Here is a 19960-nt window from a genome sequence, read left to right on the forward strand (position 1 = left end):
GGTCTGTCCAGGGCCGGCATGGCTTGTCTTTCTCCCCACGTGCGGTCCCAGTTTGCGGCTTGTACCATGGTGGATCTATTGCGCTACACAATGTCATCCACAACCAACTTCTGTCTACCATACTCTTCAGGCATTTACAGTCATTTACATGACATTAACAATCTTCGGGCAGTTCAGTTTGCTCAGTCGAGGCCTGGGAACAAAAAAAAAAATACTAAAACCATGCAGGCTGTTGTACTTTATGTTTCACTATGTTGCGTGTCCTCTGTGTCTCCTATATTAAACAAAGAACACACAAAACATTGCCGTCATCAAAAACACTTCTTTACTTTGCCCACTTGCAATAAAACTGGCCCAGACATCTTTTGTATCCATGTAACAAGGTCTCATTTCAACACTGCTGTACAGAGCACTGCTAAGAACAGTCCCCTGAAGCCAGTGATTTAATTTGGAAGGGCAGGAGTGAGAACAACAGAGGAGAGCAGAGAAGATAAAGGCAACACAGAGCTGCACTGGTAAACGAGCCACTCGTCCTTACATACGGATCAGGCCACAGGTGGGGAGCAGCAGTGTGTGTGTGTGTGTGTGTGTGTGTGTGTGTGTGTGTGTGTGTGTGTGTGTGTGTGTGTGTGTGTGTGTGTGTGTGTGTGTGTGTGTGTGTGTGTGTGTGTGTGTGTCTGTGTGTGTTGCGTGCGTACAGTGTGCGGGTGTACACAGGAGAGCAGGGCGGAAGTGAGAGAGGGTCAGAGTTATTACCTCCGGCAAGGAGGCTACGTTTTCGGTCGCGTAGCTTTGTCTGTCTCTCTGTTTGTCAGCTTTGTGGACTTGTCGGAAATGAACAGTGATTACATTTTGGTAGTGATCCAGATCACAAACTGGAACCATGATTTAAAAAAAGATTCTTCTCCATTGCTAGTCTAGAAATCTAGAAGCCCCTTGTGACCGTAAAGTGCTGGACAGGGCCAATTTTGCCATTCCAGTTTCTAACTCAGAAAGACTTAACATAAAACAGGGTGCAATAGTCAAATGTTCTATCAAACAGCTTCCTTGGAGGAGGTTTGCACTCTCTGAGTGCATTTCTAATTCTGTCTGTTTTTTTGTCATCTAACTTTTTTCGACATGAGCAATGAGCTGGAGAAAACTTTGAGAGAACAGTTGACGGTATTCATTTTGCTTGTTTGAATTTTTTGTTGGACTTGTTTGTAGAGGGCAGCTGACAGCATTCATGTTAGTAACATGATGTTACTACTACTCACATATACTTAACAATAACAGATGCAGCTGACCAGTTTGACCCTCGACTGACCACAAGAAGAGATATCCTATTTTTTTTCTACGTGAGGCATTTGCTGACCAGACAGATAATGCTGTAATCTTCCAACTCAAAAGTCACACACAAGCTGCTGCCTGGAGTGGAATGTTTACGGAATGCCATGGAGCATGATAACCAGTTCCAAGATCAAACTGGTACTTGAGAATAGAGCAGAGAGAGTAGAGCAGTTTGTTTCATTCAACACTATAATCTGGAGATTACATCTTGCAGATAAGGGCAAAGCTGGTTCATGAGTAAAGTAAACCATGCTCAGTTAAGAGGTAAATCGTCTAATAGAAGAACCTGGAGTCGAGGACTCCAGGCTCTTCCATTAGATGATTTACCTCTTAACCTGGGTTAAACCTGAACCAGTTTCGTAGTACTATAGGCCCTATGTTTCTAGATTGGGATGCTATGTATTGTTGTCACTAATCTCCTCTTCCCAGCTGTGCTTAGCATGCTCCTGTTTCTGCAAAGATAAAACAAGTAGGGCATACCACTGTTGGTCTCTGCCTGGTGTTTAATGCTTGTGAGACGGCTCTATCCAGCATAGCCTCTCTGAGACGGATAGTAATCCAAATGCACGTACACTCGCATGAGAACACACACTCACGCACGCACGCACAGACAGACACAGACACACAGACACACACACACCATTCACATCAGCCATTACACACTCATTCTTGATGCCCGTTGTTCTGCTCACAATGAGCTTGTTGATAAGGCAGGACATAGCTAGCATCCCACGAGCGCCGCTGTGCTAATTGAGTTGGGCTAACCGCATAGCACGCTGGCCACGTGGCCAGGCCTCACTATTATGGACTACTGCAGCCACAGAATGGCAGGAGGCACGGTGTCACACACATACGGATGGACACACTCGGACACACAGGCGTGTGCAGACACACACTCTCACACTCACACTCACACACACACACACACACACACACACACACACACACACACATACACACACAGACATAGGCCTATTACACATTAAGTACACGCACACAACCATGTGTATGTGTACACACACAGAGAGCTCCTCCCCCAACTCTGCCTACACAGTACCACACACACACACACGCGCACACACACACACACACACACACCTCCCCAAGACAGTAGGCCCCTAGGCTTGGCTCCCACCAGCCGTCCAAAATGCGGATCTCAAAGGCAGCATCTGTGCACTTCACGCAGGGTCATGAGGCATCCTATAACTCACTTAAAGGGTCTCGGCCTCGGCCTCTCCCTCTCTTCCACAACTCAACATAGCAATGTAGGCACCACGCACACAGGGTGTGCTGTGCCTCTGTGTGTGTGTGTGTGTGTGTGTGTGTGTGTGTGTGTGTGTGTGTGTGTGTGTGTGTGTGTGTGTGTGTGTGTTTTAAGTAATGGTTTCCACTTGCAATGGTTTCCCTTTCCCTCTGCTTATTATTATATTTCTATATATTGTCTGAAACGGTCGAGCAAAATGTTAGGCACTGAAACCCTTGACAGTGGAAAGAAACAGAGTGGATTTCACAATTAGCCACTCAGATCAGTCTGCCAGAGAGGGCAGAGGTACGAAAGGTCAGCTTTTTAAAAAAGAGGGACAAGATTGTTTCCAGCGTCTTTCCGGATATCTGGATAAGTTAAACAAGGATGTTAGCGCTCTCTCTCTATCTAGCTTTCTCTCTTTCTCTATCTCTCTCTCTCTCCAACTTTCTCTCTCTAGCTTTCTCTCACTCACTCACACACACACACACACACACACACACACACACACACACACACACACACACACAGACACAGACAGAGACACACACACACACACACACACAGACACAGACAGAGACACACACACAGACACAGACACAGACACACACAGAGTGATTAACCTAGATGATGAGGTATTTAGGAAGTGTCCCTAGTGCTACTGGGTGATTCTCACGAAGCTAAAAAAATCAATGGCAATGAGGTTTTAATGGTTAAATATGACAGGGATTCTTTTGATAATATACATTACTGTAGAGCAAGACGTGTACTTTCTGGCACACTAGTTCATTTTTAAAAATGTTATTTTTATTTTCCACTTTTTATGCATTTTATAGGCAAATTCTCATTACCGAAATGTGTCCCGACCAAAATTTCTGGTCTTTGAATTAGGTTAAAACATAATAAAAAAAATAAAAATACGTAAATGACACTACAAGAGCGTTGGTCTATGTCTGAAGTTTCATTAAGTGTTCCTTGTTGGCAAATTAAATAATGAACACTAATGAATATTTCAAGAAAAGATCGTGTCCCCAAGTTTTTCTTCTCATTACCGCAATATATTTCAGAGCTACAATTAAAAGCCATCAGAATTTCAATATGAGCTGAAACTACCTACAATTGATGTGTACCAACAGGAGATTCAAGATGGCTACATGATTAGTCAGCCTTATTGTTTGTGCCTGTAAAATTGCACAATTTGTCTCAAAAATATGCAAATACGACAAAAGTGGTTCTCATTACCGAAATTAGTCAATATTTCAAAATGAAAACGTTTTTTTCATTTTAAACTTGCTTGGTAATAGGGTATTCCTTTTCAGAATTCAACAATGGTCATGAATTAGCTATGTCATAATTACTCAAGTTACAGTTAGCATTATTGTGCTGAGCCATCTCATTACCGCAATACACATTCTCATTACCGCAATGTTTTAAGTACCTTTCGGTAATGAGGATTGTCAATTTCGGTAATGAGACTCTATGGTGATTTACATTTAGAATATATTTTCATGACATATATCCATTTAGCTTTTTATTTATTTACATTTTTAAACATGCAACTGCAACCTTAAATACAAATTATATTTTTGCAGTATAAATATTGTCACTATGTCACTTAATTACAGTTAAAGCACTTGATGAAAGTGTTAAGTGACATTGCATCCATTTCGGGTTAAAATATGCAATTGTATTGAATCAATATTCGATATACAATATTGTAAGTAAACAAAGCAAAAGTAAATGCCTAACATATGCAATAGCTCTAATGAGGGTTTGTCTGTAAAAGTGATCATCTCCCTATACATTACATAAGCTAAATTGAGTGGTCATACAGGTGTTGTTCATAGACCATTTTTTCTGTTCTCATCATTTCTGGCAAATGTTGTGGTGACATTTATATTTTGTCCCACCCTTGGAAGAACAACAATCGACTATGGGCCAGAAACCCTGTTGTGAAAGTTCATTGAGAGCAAGTAGCAACTTAATTCTTGCTCATATGCCAATCCATGAATCAATATTCCACCCTCGAAATGTGGTCCTTTGATGCAAAAAAAAAAAATCAAACTGCCTAGTGATGTCACCCAATGCAAAGGCAATGGCAAACAACGAACCCAGCACTCGCAGTGAAGTTGTCAGATTGCGTAGATGGCAAAAAGGGAACAAGTTGGGAGACAAAATCGACTCACTTCAAGTCCATATGCTTTTCCAGAAACTGACAAAAAATTTTGCTTCCTGTGTTTGGTTGTCATACTCTAGTGGGTTTGAGTATTTAAGTATCCTTTTTTACTAACTTGACTTCCTTCCAAAATCTAAGTTTTGGATCCAATTTGATCATTGTTAAAGGGTGGCACAAAAGGCTTGGCATTTGAAATAGCAGTGAATAGGCCTATTTAGCGAATCCAGTGAGAAGTAGTTTTTAGAATATTTCAATCAAAACTAGTAAGAAGAATCATTTGGAGGAATGCTCTAGTTGCCTTTCCCAAATTAGAAACTCCTCATGCATGTTTTTTGCAGCCTTTAGGAAGGTTTCAGCCCCCATACTCTGATCCTTAAGCCATGCTCAAACACCCATGTACCCATCTTTTAGTCATGCTGTGGGTTCTTGATGTCCTGGGTAAGTGGAAAGGTAACGGGATCAAAACAGCCTCAAAATGTACTGTGCACTGATTTAGCTGAAAATGCCCATTAACAGCAATTCAAAATGCCAAGTCTATTGTGCCACCTTTTCACAAGTATCAAACATGCTAGAAAATGACAAGGAAGTTAAGGTAGTTCAAAGGAACAATACTGCAAGAGAAGAGCAGGATTTTGCAACGTTTTAATTTTGTTTTTCATGCACCCTATACTAATTATGGGCATGTCTGATATTGTCCTGAAAACCAACACTTTTTCTTTTTAAAAAATGTGATTGAAGTGAAAGCCCACTTGGGAAACTACAACTCCCATTGTCATGATCCAGCGCTCCACAGCACACACATGAACACTGCACATTGCACACAACAGAATGGTAGTTATGCCTCACCCGCATTTATGCCTCATCCCCAATAGCGCCCGAACGGGAGCAGTACCATGCTCAGGGTACCTCAGTCATGGAGGAGGATGGGGGAGATCACTGGTTAATTACTCCATCCACCAACCTGGCGGGTCAGGAATCGGGAGTCTGATGCCCTGACTGCCATTAGTGTGCAATGTGCAACTCAAACAGTTAGTGGTGTTCAGTGATATTTCATAACACATAACGTTCATAGTGAATTCCGGCTTTGGTCCGGACAGTATTATGGTGATACTGTACCGAAAATGTACCGAACTGTGACCCTAAAATCAAGGTGTACCGAACCGGCATACCATACAACCTACTCTAGTCATCTCCTGTTCCTTCTACTTCCTACTTCCTAGTTGCCGGTGCGCGCCGAGTCAGAAAAAAAGTCCAGTGCACGACCTCGCACTGCGACATGATTTCCCTTCTCATAACAGATTTAGATTTCTGGTCCACTATAGATTTTTGGCTGGAGAGATCAGTGGTGAGTTGTGATATCATATTCAGGGTGGGGATGAGGAGTGGGATGTATGCGCTTCATTGGGGTCATCAGGTGGCTACCCTCCGGTGTTTTGATGATGGACGAACTATAACTATAACTATAACTATAAAGGGCAGTCATGGGTGAGCGGTTAGGGCGTCAGACTGACTTGCATCCCAGAGGTTGCCGGTTCGACTCCCGACCCGCCAGGTTGGTGGGGGGAGTAATCAACCAGTGCTCTCCCCCATCCTCCTCCATGACTGAGGTACCCTGAGCATGGTACCGTCCCACCGCACTGCTCCCCATGGGGCGCCACTGAGGGCTGCCCCCTTGCACGGGTGAGGCATAAATGCAATTTCATTGTGTGCAGTGTGCAGTGTTCACTTGTGTGCTGTGGAGTGCTGTGTCACAATGACAATGGGAGTTGGAGTTTCCCAATGGGCTTTCTTAACTTCAGAGTGCACCCCTTGGCCTTCACCCCTTGTACTATGATGTTACTTTGGTGCCCAGGAGGGGCCTCGCCTATTCACCTACTGCAGGGGTGGGAAGCCTTTTTCATTCGAGGGGCCTCTTCAAATTCATCCGAGGGCCGTAAAAGTTCTCAGAGAGCCGTACTAATAAAACAAACTAGGATTTCCCCCTGCACTTTAGGCCTATATTGAAGGCAGCCACCTTTAAAACAGACCCCACCTTCTCTAGTTCCCCTGAATATAACTTAATTGTATTGCAAATGTATTTTCTAAGATTCCTTTACAAAATGTGTCATATTTGGCTGGGTTAAGTCTTGAATCCCAATATCCTTCAGTAGCTTAATGAATGGTTTTATATAGAATATATTTATCATCTTATTAGGTGTCATTTGATTAGTTCTGCCCTGGAGGCTCTGTCGTTGTGCTAATAATAATAACAAATAACACATCATTTACTAATATTTGGATTTAGTTCAATTTATTTCTCCTTATTCTCATTACCGAAAACTCATTCTCATTACCGAAACATATCCCTCATTACCGAAATGAGCACTTAATTGTAAAAAAAAGTACTAAAGGAAAACTGTATTCATGTATATTTTTTATGAACACAGTACCTTTCATGTTTCTTTCACTTCAGTATATTTTTGGACCGAAATTGTAGGTTTTCACTGATGTATTCTAAAATTAAAGAGGAAAACAAATGATCCTATTGCGGTAATGAGGTAAAATGGTAAAATTCTTAAACTAAAATAATAAGAAAAAAAACTTTTTTGAGTGTTTTATGTAGCCTCTAGTACAACTATCAATATTCAATGAACACAACTGCTAGAACAATTAAGTGTCCTAATACATTTCATGAAAGAAAAAAATTGCGGTAATGAGCATTTTAGCAGACATGGACCTATAAAACGTTAAAAATGTGTTTTAAAAAGTTGTCAGGTAAGTTGATATTATTGTGCTTAGTAACTGTACACTTTGATGTAACTGATTCAAAAAGAAATTCAACCAAAAAAGCATTTTGAAAAAATGGTTGTCAAAACACCTTTGTTGCACGTTTCGTGAGAATCACCCTACTGCCTGTGTTGCTTAAGCCTGTTGTAACAGCATTAAGCTCATCGGAGCAGCGTGTCTGCTTTAGGTTATGCCCAGGCCACACTTATGTCATCATCACCACCACCACACTGACCATCCTAGACGCATTCACCACCTATCACCTGACAGAGGAACGGTGAGAGATCATGTGACTATTAGTCATGATGTACAGCGGGCTGTATGCTATTGTGGACTCACTGGATAAGACAGAGGAAAAATATCAATTTTGTAGGTTTTTAACTAATGTTAAGGCTTATGTAAAATCAGGGCGTCATGTCAAGCACCCAAATACATTAAATTACAATGGGAAGAAATGGGATGGCTGACAAGTTATGTTCGCCTGTATGCTATATCTTATTAATGACACGGGCAAGTTGTCTGCGACATCTGGCCCTTTGTCAATATTTCAAAACCAGTCTGGCCCCCTTGGGCCAAAATAATTGCCCCACCCCTGCCCACTGCCAGTCATGTCACTCCAGTATGAAGGTCTGCCTGGCAATTCATACACCACCACACTACCGGGCGTCAACTGACGCCAGTCAGTCACAGAGTAGGCAGTTCAGCTCTGCCTCTGCCTCTGCTCTGCCCTACCTCTCTGCCTTACCCAATGTCATCATCATGTTGCATAACCTCCACTGTCACTCAACTTTCAACAGTCAATTTGCAACACAACAAAACTCGCTTCAGTGGGGATGAGTCTATACTGTATGGTTGACAAAACGGTTGACGACTGATTGCTCCGTGTTGAATGCAGTAGACGGTAGTAATGGGAGTACACAGGAAAAAAATAAATAAAACACGGACAAACAATATCATGTTACAGGATTAGGGTGGTTATTCGAATGAGCAGTGTTGTGCGTGCCACGCACTCATGTACATTTTAAAAAACAGACACCAGGTTGCATGGGGCAACAGTGTAGCTTCGCATGGGATGGCGTGTGTCACCGCGTCCCTCCAGGAATCAGACTGGAAAGACAGGTTCTGCAGAGCATAAACCCCAGCGTTAAACACACAGCCACGGGAGGAAGGGAGCGACACAGACACAGACTGCCTGCATGTCCTGGCAGAGAGGAACACAGCAAGAGAGAGAGAGAGAGAGAGAGAGAGAGAGAGAGAGAGAGAGAGAGACACTGGAATGGAAATATGGGAGTGTGACAAAGAAAACTTGACTGGCACTCGGCAGTCTCTGTAGGCTGTGCCTTACTTGGAAGAAGTTTATCAGCACGAAGACAAACAGCACTTCTATTCGGACAATGGCAGCTGGAGTGTGGGTGTGTGTGCGCGCGCGCTCCTCAACTCTTAGACGGAGCGGCCTGGCATGGCACGGCGCATGGCTACGCAGACATTCCCAGGAAATGGGAAATGATCACCGCAGCCCACAAGCACATTTTGCAACAGCCTGACAGGCCAGTGGCCACAATCAAAAAGGAAGACAATTGCATTACCGCAGATCTTCAGAATTCCAGCACTTGCCAATAAATAAATATGCAGTAGAATATTATATTAACCCATTTTAGCCTACGCCCTTTTAGGGAAAAGGTGCCCTGTGCCTATTAAAACCTAAATATCTCACCCTCCGAAGCACATAAAACCATGAAATAAGTTGCATTTAAAAGCTAGAACCTTCATTTTGCACTAGAATGTGTTCATTCAGCTCCAACATACCCATATGTTTAATAACACAGCTCAAATCTCAAGAACCTTGTCCTTAATTCAGCGTATATGTCGCTCCAGGACACAATAGGTTAAAGGCCTATGAGAGCCTATATATTTAGAATTACAATGTTCAGCCCTGCTGCGGCTCAAACAGTAGGGCACTGACTGCACTGTCACGCAGGGGACCCAGGTTCGATTCCGGCCCAAGGTCGTTTCCCAATCCTCCCACATCTCTCTCCCACTCGTGTCCGATCACTATCTCAAACTGTCCTAGGGTGGTCGACGTTTAAGGCCGTAACACACTCTAAGGAGGAAACATATTCCAATTCCTGAAAAAATGGGTGGGAAAATTGGAAAAAAATGGGGATGTCAGTGGTCCGTGGAATTTCGCCTAATTTTTGCCATTTTTGGGAAAATGTGTCCTGTGGTGTGACATCATTGGTGTAACATTTCTGTAAGATACAATAAAATGATGCACAAACATATCCCCAATGCTCTTTCTGCTATTGTTCCTTCAACCCCCACCCCGCACACACACTACTACCCACCCGCACCCCCACCCCCACCCACCTATGCATCGTACAGGCAGACAACTGTGATTTCACTCCATGGTGCAATGTCAATTTTGTAGGTTTTTAACTAATGTTACGTAAAAACAGGACGTCATGTCAACCACCCCCTATCAAATAGAGGTATTAATTAAAACTTTTTTTAAAGAATTATAATGTTCTACTGCAAGGCAAAGCAAGGAGCCGTCGGTTGCAGCCCCAGTCTTGAGCTTGTTCCCCTCCCCGGGATTGCTGGAGGCCCAGCGGGCCTGTAGCTTATGCGGTGTGTGTGTACGGCCTATCGCCAACAGACCGCCATTCTCTCCTCCTTGCACTGACATCACTCCCAGGGGACACAGAACAATAGATAGACGGAGTTCAGGCGGTTCAGAAGGGCCTGCTTTGGCCCACTGCAGATGCCATCCATTCTGTACGCTGGCACGCTCAAACAGCCAAGGACCAGGGGCCTAGCAAGCCATCACACTGGCTGACTGGGCCAGCTATACAGTGAGGGATGTTTCAATGGCACTGAATACCAGCGCGCTACATTTCATTTAGATGTACAAGAGGGGTCTCTTGCTTTGCCGTACTGAGTGAAACGCTCTCTCGCTTGCTTGGGAGACCGTATACTCTGCTTCAGTTCAAAATGATTGGGCCCTGCCGTGGCTCGAACAGTAGAGCAGCACTGCCCTGCTACACCGGTGATCCGGGTTCGATTCAGCCCTAGGTCCTTAGCCGGTCCTTCCCTGTCTCCCTCTCCTCACTCGCTTCCTGTGTTTCTCTCTACTGTCCAGTCATAAAATAAAAAGCACAAAAAATATCTTGAAGAAAAAATATCTTTTAAAAAGTTTAAAATGATTGGATTTGAGTTTAGTAAAAGTTGAGGGAAGTTTTCTGAAGCACTAATGTCTTGTCATGACTGCAATTTGCAGGCTATAGTACATTTCAATTCAAATCTATCCCTGTCAATACCATCACTTCCTCTACTTGCAGTTAGATCAGATTCTGTCAGATCTGTTAAGACCCACATGCAACGTCATAGCCAGATCATCTGTACAAAATGTAATCATAAAGGTACGTTTATGAGGGGCTGGTTAGGCAGGCTAACTGACCACACTTAGTCAAGTCCAATTTCACCATCCCAAAACACATTATCAAAAGGTTATCAGTTAAATCATACCATCAGTAATGCATTATTTGACAGAGGTTGGTGAAGGAAACCAACATATCCCTGAGAACCAGTCCAGGGCTGTTGACAGCTTTGCCCAGGGACAAAAATCATCTGATAAGGTGGCCCCTCTCTAAATACATAATGGGGTCCCAATTCTGACACCCTAAACAAATGGGGTCCCAATTCAATTCTGACACCCTTAACATCCCCCACCCGCCCCTTGGGCCCGGGACAAGTCACCCATTTGTCCCCGTGTACAGGCCTGATGTAGTCAGTGGACGGATCGAGTGGTCAGAGTGGAATGACTGGCATAAAGCTCTGATCCTGCCCTTCACAACTCCTGGCACTGCAGTGGAGTCACGTGCTCTGCCCGTGTGGCAGGTTTCACTGGGTTATACACACACACACACACATACTCAGTGCAGAGAAGAAGAAAAAACAAGCTGGTGTCACCTCACCTTCCAGTCCTGTTGCTATGGCCTGCTGGCTCCACATACACATACACAAACACATTCACACAGAGAGAGAGAGAGAGAGAGAGAGAGAGAGAGAGAGAGAGAGAGAGAGAGAGAGAGAGAGAGAGAGAGAGAGAGAGAGAGAGAGAGAAAGAGAGAGAGAGATGGATAGATGGACAGATGGTGGCAGCGAGGTGTGCTCCTGCCCCTGCTCACATGTTCCTGCTTTGCTGTAACTTTGTTTGGAGAATCTGAAGAGACAGCTGGGAGGATCTACAGCCCATAATATACAAGTGCAGACAGACAGGTCCTCACTTACTGGCAGCCTCCATGACGATACAATTCAATATCGATATCTTATTATTCAATGCGCTACGATTCGACTATTTTCGATACTTAAGAATGCCCCACGATACGATACGATTTGATTTTTTCCCAATTACTTTTCCACTTCTATTAAATTATTGGGCAGGGGCCAGCGATTTGATTATTTTCGATACTTAAGAATGCCCCACGATATGATGCGATTCGATTCAATCATCAGAATATATCACGATATATCGATACATTTCGATATTATTTACACCTCTACTGGCAGTGCACGCACACACACATGCACACACGTTTTGTTATTGTTAAGCTTTGTCCTGTTTAATAACATGATCCATGGGCCATGTGGGCCTAAGGCTACTAGCACTGCAATTTCAAATCCTGTCTTTGACCTGTGGTAAACACACGGCTTTCTTTTTTTAGCTTTTAAAAATATTTGTGGGGTCTTTTGCAATTATTATGTGACGATAGTGACAGTAAAGTTGGTGACAGTGAAGATGGAAGTAAGAGAGAGAAATGGGATTCAAACTGGATTCGAACCTGGGTCCCCATGGTGTTACAGCTCATTCATGGTACGGTGTGTATTAGCACAGTACATCGCAGCAGCCCTGAACACGACAAAAAGCTGACTTCTGACTTCATTGGCAGCAGGCCTTGGCCAGTTAATGTAAGGGGATGTACCGTACTCTTTCTATGCTCCTATGCAGGGTACCTCAGTCATTGAGGAGGATGGGGGAGAGCACTAGTTAATTAACTTACTCCCTTCACCAACCTGGCGGGTCAGGGGTCGGCACCGCTTACCCATGACTGCCCTAAAAAAACACTGGCTACAAAGTCTTGCAGGTAGGTAGATATTATAAAAGGCTATAAGTACCGGGAGCCTGGCTATAGTGACTTTTTCAAATCTCAGAGAGTTGTGTCTGGCCCTGGCCCAGTTGCCTTGCAAACCCAGTTCAGTCAGTGGCAGAACTAGTAGGCCATGTGCTGCACAACATGGCCTGCCCTTTCAAAATGCTCAAATTTCATTGGCTCTGAATCCAGGAAAATGCTCAAATATAAAACGATTCTTCATTAAGTATTTTCTTGTGTAAAACATTAAACTAAATTGGAGCGAGATGTAAGCATGAACACTTCAGGCCATGTAAACGTGACAGGGGAACAGGTGGGTAAGAAGTAGTAGAGAAGGACTGGCCATTGTCCGGCTACAGGGCAGCACCAATGGGGCACCCAAGTCGCACCCATCCACTTAACTCACAAAAATTTGAATGGAAGCGAACGAGTCAAGCTAAATCCTGATTCTGTTTGACACGTGCTCTGGATTTCAGTTGATGGCAGCATATTTTAACGATTTGGATTGGCGTAGTAAGACCTCTCATTTTCGGCAGGAACATTATTTTAGTTTTTGTGCAAGACTTGGTAATGGACTACAGTGTGTGCCTCACATATTTGGCATGATGAGGTTGAAGGTACTGTAGCCAGCCCTACCGCTGCACCGCGGCCAAAGTGGCTGCACGTCAGACATGTGACTTCTCTTGTGTTGTGTAGTCCAAATAATTACACATGTTTGCATGCGCACTGACATCCCACAAATCACTTGCCAAGTGAAACTGACAACCACACCATTGGGCATCATTAATTCAGCATGTCTGATCTAGGAGGAAAGACAAGGTGGGTCGGAAAATAGGTTTGATCTGTCCATTAGAGCCCAGTCAATTTTTGTTTTTACTTCAAAGGCCATGAGTTGACCGGAAGGGGTGGAGACTTAGGTGGGCATGGGCATTGATGGGACACCAACCAGTCGCAATCAAAACCCACCATCAAGAATCACTGTAGGGTTTGCAGTCAGCAAAACGGGTTAAAAATTGAACAAATACATTCGAAGAACAACAAACAGCAGAAAATGTGAGGTAGATCCATAAACGTAAAGAAACATCTCCATCAGGGGGATAGTAAATCTGTGAAATTATTATTGTCCAATATTTCAGGTTGTGTCTCACATAGGTTGTTAAAATGGCGGTGGTGTAAATATGCCAAGGGTTGTTGTGGCTTCCAAGTCTTCCGATGGGAAAAAGTGAACCATAAAACCCACAGGCTGGAACACGCCATCACAATTCAAGAAGAGAGAACCATCCCCACCACCCACTCACCACCCACATTCTGCACCTCCTCCTCCTCCTCCTCCTCCAAGACTTCGGGTGCATTCCAATATATGAGGCCACAAGCCCAAGTAGAGGACGCAAGGTTGCATATTGGAACGCACCCCAAGACTCCCTCTGTGGGTTAAAAGGGGAGGAAAAGCTCCACATTCCCTCCCCATGGGCTTACAGAGAGCTTGATCACCTGGCCCTGGCCCTGTGCTTGCCTAGTCTGCGCATTACGCAACATGCACTCACTGTTTAATCAGCTGATTACTCCGTCATACTGTGCAATGACTGCTTTTGCTAACCGTCAGTTCAGGTTAATGCATTGCAGCCACTCAGTAAAAATAGCAACACCAGGTGAGACGGCATCTGTAGAGCAAGATTAGGGCTAGTATCAATGATAATAGTACCAACAACAATGGCAATTACTGCTACTACAACAATAACATTAACAGTAGTAAATAACTTACATTACTAATGTCAGGGACCTGTTTGCAGTAGTAGCAGCCATTATTAATAAAAGCTATCCAAAAAGACAGAAAGCAGCAATAGTTAACGCCATAGAACACAGTAATGAACATGACCATGGTTTTGTTTAGAACAAAAAAGACTTCCTGCTTGTCTGCCGGGTACTAGGAGAGGTGGGAAGGGGGTTGCAGTGGGGGAGGCCAACGGTGACTTCATTCACTCCAACCACTAGTGCACATCTGGCAAACCCCCCCCTGCTTTATGGCACCAACACCATTACGTAAACACCTAATGCAGTTAGGAGGTCACCTGATCTGGCTGACCATCAGAAGGCTAAAAGTCATAGTGACTCCCACAATGCTGTTGCGCTCTCTCTGCCATAATTGCTCCAACATTGTTATCTGCCTTGTCGGAGTGAGTGGTGGTACAAGCACTACTCCCATTCGCCATGCAGTAAAGGAGAGAACACAGAGTTCTGAGCATGGGAGAACCTGTTAGCCAGGCCGCCCCAGGACACTTACATACAACAGAAGATTTTTTTCTCCCAGAGAGCTCCACGTGTAAAGACCTAACCCCTTCTGGCCACAGACCACCAATCTCCTCCTAGCAGGCACGCTCAAGATAGCATTAATAATCAAAGTGAAACGACTAGGAAAACACAGCAATCTGGCCGCAAAGAGATAAATAGCATTCTTCAGATAAGAGGGAGTGAGGCTGAGACTCTGATAGGGAAAAGCCAGCGGAGGAGAACGGCGCGAGTCTTCGGCCCGTGGGGCAAGAGGTTCGGTCAAATATTAACCGCATTACGCATCATTACAGCTTGGCCCTCCTGACACACACACACACATGCGTGCATAAGTGTAGTACAACTAGTGTTGTGTTTGGCATGAGTCAAATCAACGCTTGGGAAGACACCAGGTTGCCTCCCACCACTTACATACAAGGCTCCTCAGGTTAGAATAACATAGAAAAGAAAAGAATAGACAGCCTTTCATAGTCATTACACAGAGTATAACAAGATTTTAAGATGCAGGTCAATAACTACTGGGACATAAACTGTACAACAAAACAACAAAATAAAATGATAAAACCAACATGTGCAGCAGCAATACAAACTGGAGGTACACAGACAGACAGAGACATAACAGTGAACTACCTTGAGAATAAAGTGACTAGCAGCATCAGAGTGGTAAGTGAAGTGACCGGCAGCCACTTCGCACCACAAGACCGGAGTAAGCCACAAGAGTATGACAACACATCTAACTTTCAGAGGGGTTAACTATACATGTGGACTGGATGAGAAGAGTATTACAAAGATAGTGTATTGTTACACAGAGCAGGTTTTTGACTCCTTGTATCCCTCAACCCAACCGTGCTATACAGAAGAGTAAATGCCTCACTGCCCCAGCCCCATCCATCTCCATGCAATATTTAGTATTTTATGTTCAACATGTGTGTGCTGTACAAAATGATCTGTTTGCAACAGCAAGGTAATAGATGAAGGTAAAAAAATAACCTTAAATCAATACGATCGATTGGCCCAAGCAAAACTGCTTTTACGGAGAGATAAAAAGGAAGGGGGGGGGGGGGGCAACCGAGGCAAGCCAACTCTGCAAGTGATGGAAAAAGACTCATCAGCAAGCTCCGACAAGTTACCTGGCAACTCAGCCAGCCCAGCAGAGCCCTCTGAGGATAGTGTGACACAGTTACTCGGAGTAAAGAAAAAAAGAAACACCCCTTCAAAGTTGACCATTGTTGCTGAGGCATGACAATGTTTAAAAATAGTCATGGGGGTGATGAAATTAAGAATGTGGCACTGGCAAGCACTAATCGTCTGGAAACCTGAGGTGGGTGAACATCTCAAGTACACGGTCCTCTCATTCTGGGAGGCAGCCCCCACACAACCACACACACACACACACACACACACACACACACACACACACACACACACACACACACACACACACACACACACACACACACACACACACACACACACACACTGAAATGTGCTTCGTCATGGTGCTCGAGGGGAAGCCGTGCCTCTTTGTAAACAAACTGGGAGACAGCGTACTGGATATAGAACAACCAATTACCATGCCCATGCCTTAACTTTGCATATTAGCGACTGCCGTTGAAGAAGAGAGTGTGTTGTGTTGATTGTTCTTGTTGTACAACAACTTGTTATTGACCTTGTATTTTGCCAGTGAAGGGAGGGGAACAACAGACACTGTTGTGGGAAGTTCCAACAAACAGACCTAACAACAGAGTTCACCATCCTGTTCCTGTGTGTACCTACAACTCCCATAATTACAAACACTTCAATGGGATGCAAAAATGTCCACCAAAACACAAATAGGGGAATGTCCATGGAACGACGGGTATGGTCAAAGTGAACTTGGCAAGGTGTGCGTGTGTGTGTGTGTGTGTGTGTGTGTGTGTGTGTGTGTGTGTGTGTGTGTGTGTGTGTGTGTGTGTGTGTGTGTGTGTGTGTGTGTGTTGAATTGAAGTCCAGACTCCAGCATGAGGCAAGCGCTTCACAGGAGGATGGACATGAATGGTGTACAATGCCAAGCTGAGGGACTCAGGATGCCTGAACGCCTGTCTGCCTGCCTACTGGAGACGTTACAAATGGACTAGTTCAAAACTAGGTCTGTTGATCCAGCTTCATTCACTGACTTATTTTGTTGCTTTTCGGCTGCAATATAAAAGTTTACTACACAAGCCTTGTGTGCCTGGTGCGCGCCTCATTTTGTTACTTTTCGGGTTTGTAACTTTTTGTGAGCAGACGCACCAACCAATACATGGCTCATGGCTCATCTAGACACCAATCTTTTCCTGTTTTCCTATGTCCATCCCACCGGCTTGTTGGACGGACTGCCTAACTGCCTGCCTGCCTGCCGGTTGGACGGACTAGCCGCCTGCCCACTGGATGGACTACCCACTGGATGGACTACCCGCCTGCTCGCCTGCCTGTTGGACGGACTGGCCGGCCGCTTGCCTGACTGCTTCCTGCTTGACAGTGTCTAATTTATGGCCATGGATAAAAGCCACCGCATAAATATTTTACGAGGCTCAAGAATGAAACACTCTAAATTAAGCATGTGTGAGAGGGGGAAAAACTCCACACACCAGTCCAGCCATGACATCACAGGTCTTACAATTTCCAAAACAATTAAAAGGCCTGGCTGGCATCTTCGTTAATTAAGCTTAGGCTTGTGGAAGAAGATGGATCATTCTGAAGGAAGACTACGAATCTGTCCAGTTTCACACCGGTTAAAAACACTAACACTAACTTTGTAAAACACAAGGAAGGCCCAATGTTACTTCAAATTTGGTTTCGCACATCAGTCTCACACATCACTGGAGGAGCTGGAGAGTTGAGCGCTCTGCGATCATCATCATACGACCGAGACAAGAGGATTGACACTAATCTGGAGATTATCATGCCTGAACACTCAGCCTAACAAGGCACCAGTCATTATAACAACATTATATGACATTAATTAATAATTGCTTTTTTCATTAATTTACAATTAAATATAACATAGATTACATGTTTCTTTGCTCAGATTAAATTCTGCCAATGTTCGTGGGTGTTTTTTACAGACTATAGACTGTCACACATCCACAGCAAATGAATGCACCTTTGCAGTTACAATTATGGTACATTTATACCAAATGCCGACATGGGAAGCACACATGAACGCTCCCCTTGTGTTTTTTTCCACTGGACAACTCGTTGAAAATTTGTAGTTTTCGAGACTACTTCCGAGAGCAAGTGAAAGACAGTCAAAGACTGCCAGCATCCACACAGCCTGGAGAATGGATGAAGCCACACTTTGCCATCACGGATGCTGCTAGAGCCAAAAGGCCTGCTTTTCACACACCCAGAGAAGAAGGCAACAAGCACCAGCTTATAGATCAGAGAAGAAACGTGCTTGGTGGACACAAAGAATACAAAAAGTACTAGCTGTAAACAAATGCGACACGTTAACCACAAACGGAGGTGACATAAAATATTATCCTAGTTCTGCCTTTTCACCGCTCTCTGTTGACACTACACGGGGGGGATCTCAGTTCCTCTTGGTATGCATTACATTATCCGTCATTGCAAACCAGCAGAGTAACATTGGCCAGTTAAGGCGTTAATTTGAACAGCAACGACTGGTGTTAGCGGAGTTGAAGCAATGCATGACACGAAATACAAACGACCATGGCACTGTAGGCCAGTAACGGGACATTGGCATTTGCTAGGTCTCTCAATTAGCTCCCGTTACAGCTAGTTCTCATTCAGCATTCCATCTTCGACAGGAACCACCACTGCAACCCCCGAACCAATTTAAAGTAGCGCGAGTCTAATGTAAAAAGAAATTGCATACAATTACAGCTAATAGTAGCGACATGTTGCTGAGGCTAACTTAACGGTTTGCCCTTTATTTAACAGCGCCAACTGCTGAACATAATGCTGATTGTAATGAAAGTGACATGTCGCCAAATAGCTGCACATAGGGTAGCGCACAAACTTCCCAAGCATTTTGTGTTTTCCTTACACTACTCTTGCTCATCAATAATGACAACCAGGTAGGTACCGAGAAACCCAAGAAGTATGGCAGACACTTACAAGGAAATGTGTAATTGGTGATATTTAATAATTACTATTAGCTTCCAAGCTTAGCGGCCCCCGCGGTACCGTGACAGGTGGCTAAAGAAATATTGGCTAGTTAGCCGGGCACACATTCTGCTTTTCGGGACAATGCAACGGGCAAGGCGGCTCGTTTCCGAACATCAGCAATGACAAGTGTTCGCCATCCAAATCAAAGACAATCAGTGATTATATTGCTTTTCATTATCAAATGACAGAAAACACTATAATGATTAGTATCTGATGTGAGTGTGACTAACAAGAATAACGAATAACGTCAGCTATGGCTAGCCAACAAGCTATTTTCAATCGACCCATGGCAGCCGAAAACCACCCGCACAGACTAGCTTCATGCAATTACAAGACATAAGGGTTGAACATTCGTGTCTGCTACATTACCTGGCGGAGACCTGAATGCCAAATGTTCAATCCTTTCCACTGTGTTTGTATTAAAATGTGTCTCTGATGTATTCCCCAAGCTAAATGCTATAAACCCGCTCCACAATAGTCCAGGAGAGACTGGTCCATTACCTCTCTGCTTATCGCCCGCTGTCAATCCAACAACACCGCCTGCCTTGTGCAGCAGTAGGATTTTGACCATAGAGATCAGAGCCATCTAATAACAGAGTTACGCCACTCCCATAGACCTCTATGGACCAATCTTTCCACAGCAATGGCGGCTCTCATGGAGCCTCACGGAGAGTTAACATGGAAATCCCCATTGACTTTAGTTCTATTAGAAGTTACTTAGTTCCAGGAGGTGGCGGTATAACACAGAAAATGTGGTAAAGGTCATGTAATTTGTTTGTACTTAATCTTTGTTTGGTATGTGATGGTTCTGTGTTAGTTTCCAACGAACAGAAGTTTACTGTTAAGAAACATTTTAAT

At 44.0% G+C, this 19960-nt stretch overlaps 1 protein-coding gene across 2 annotated transcripts in view; it reads right to left on the reverse strand.

Annotated features, from left to right (window-relative positions):
* Positions 1-19640, reverse strand: part of LOC134440999 (CSC1-like protein 2) — a 75913-nt gene extending 56273 nt beyond the window's left edge. For both annotated transcript variants that reach the window (XM_063191184.1, XM_063191183.1), the window contains exon 1: positions 19472-19640. The gene's annotated coding sequence lies outside the window, so the exon portion shown is untranslated. The remainder of the gene's footprint in view (positions 1-19471) is intronic.
* Between the last annotated feature and the right edge of the window lie 320 nt (positions 19641-19960).

This window comes from Engraulis encrasicolus, chromosome 24 (assembly GCF_034702125.1).
Source record: "Engraulis encrasicolus isolate BLACKSEA-1 chromosome 24, IST_EnEncr_1.0, whole genome shotgun sequence".
Lineage (NCBI taxonomy): Eukaryota > Metazoa > Chordata > Actinopteri > Clupeiformes > Engraulidae > Engraulis > Engraulis encrasicolus.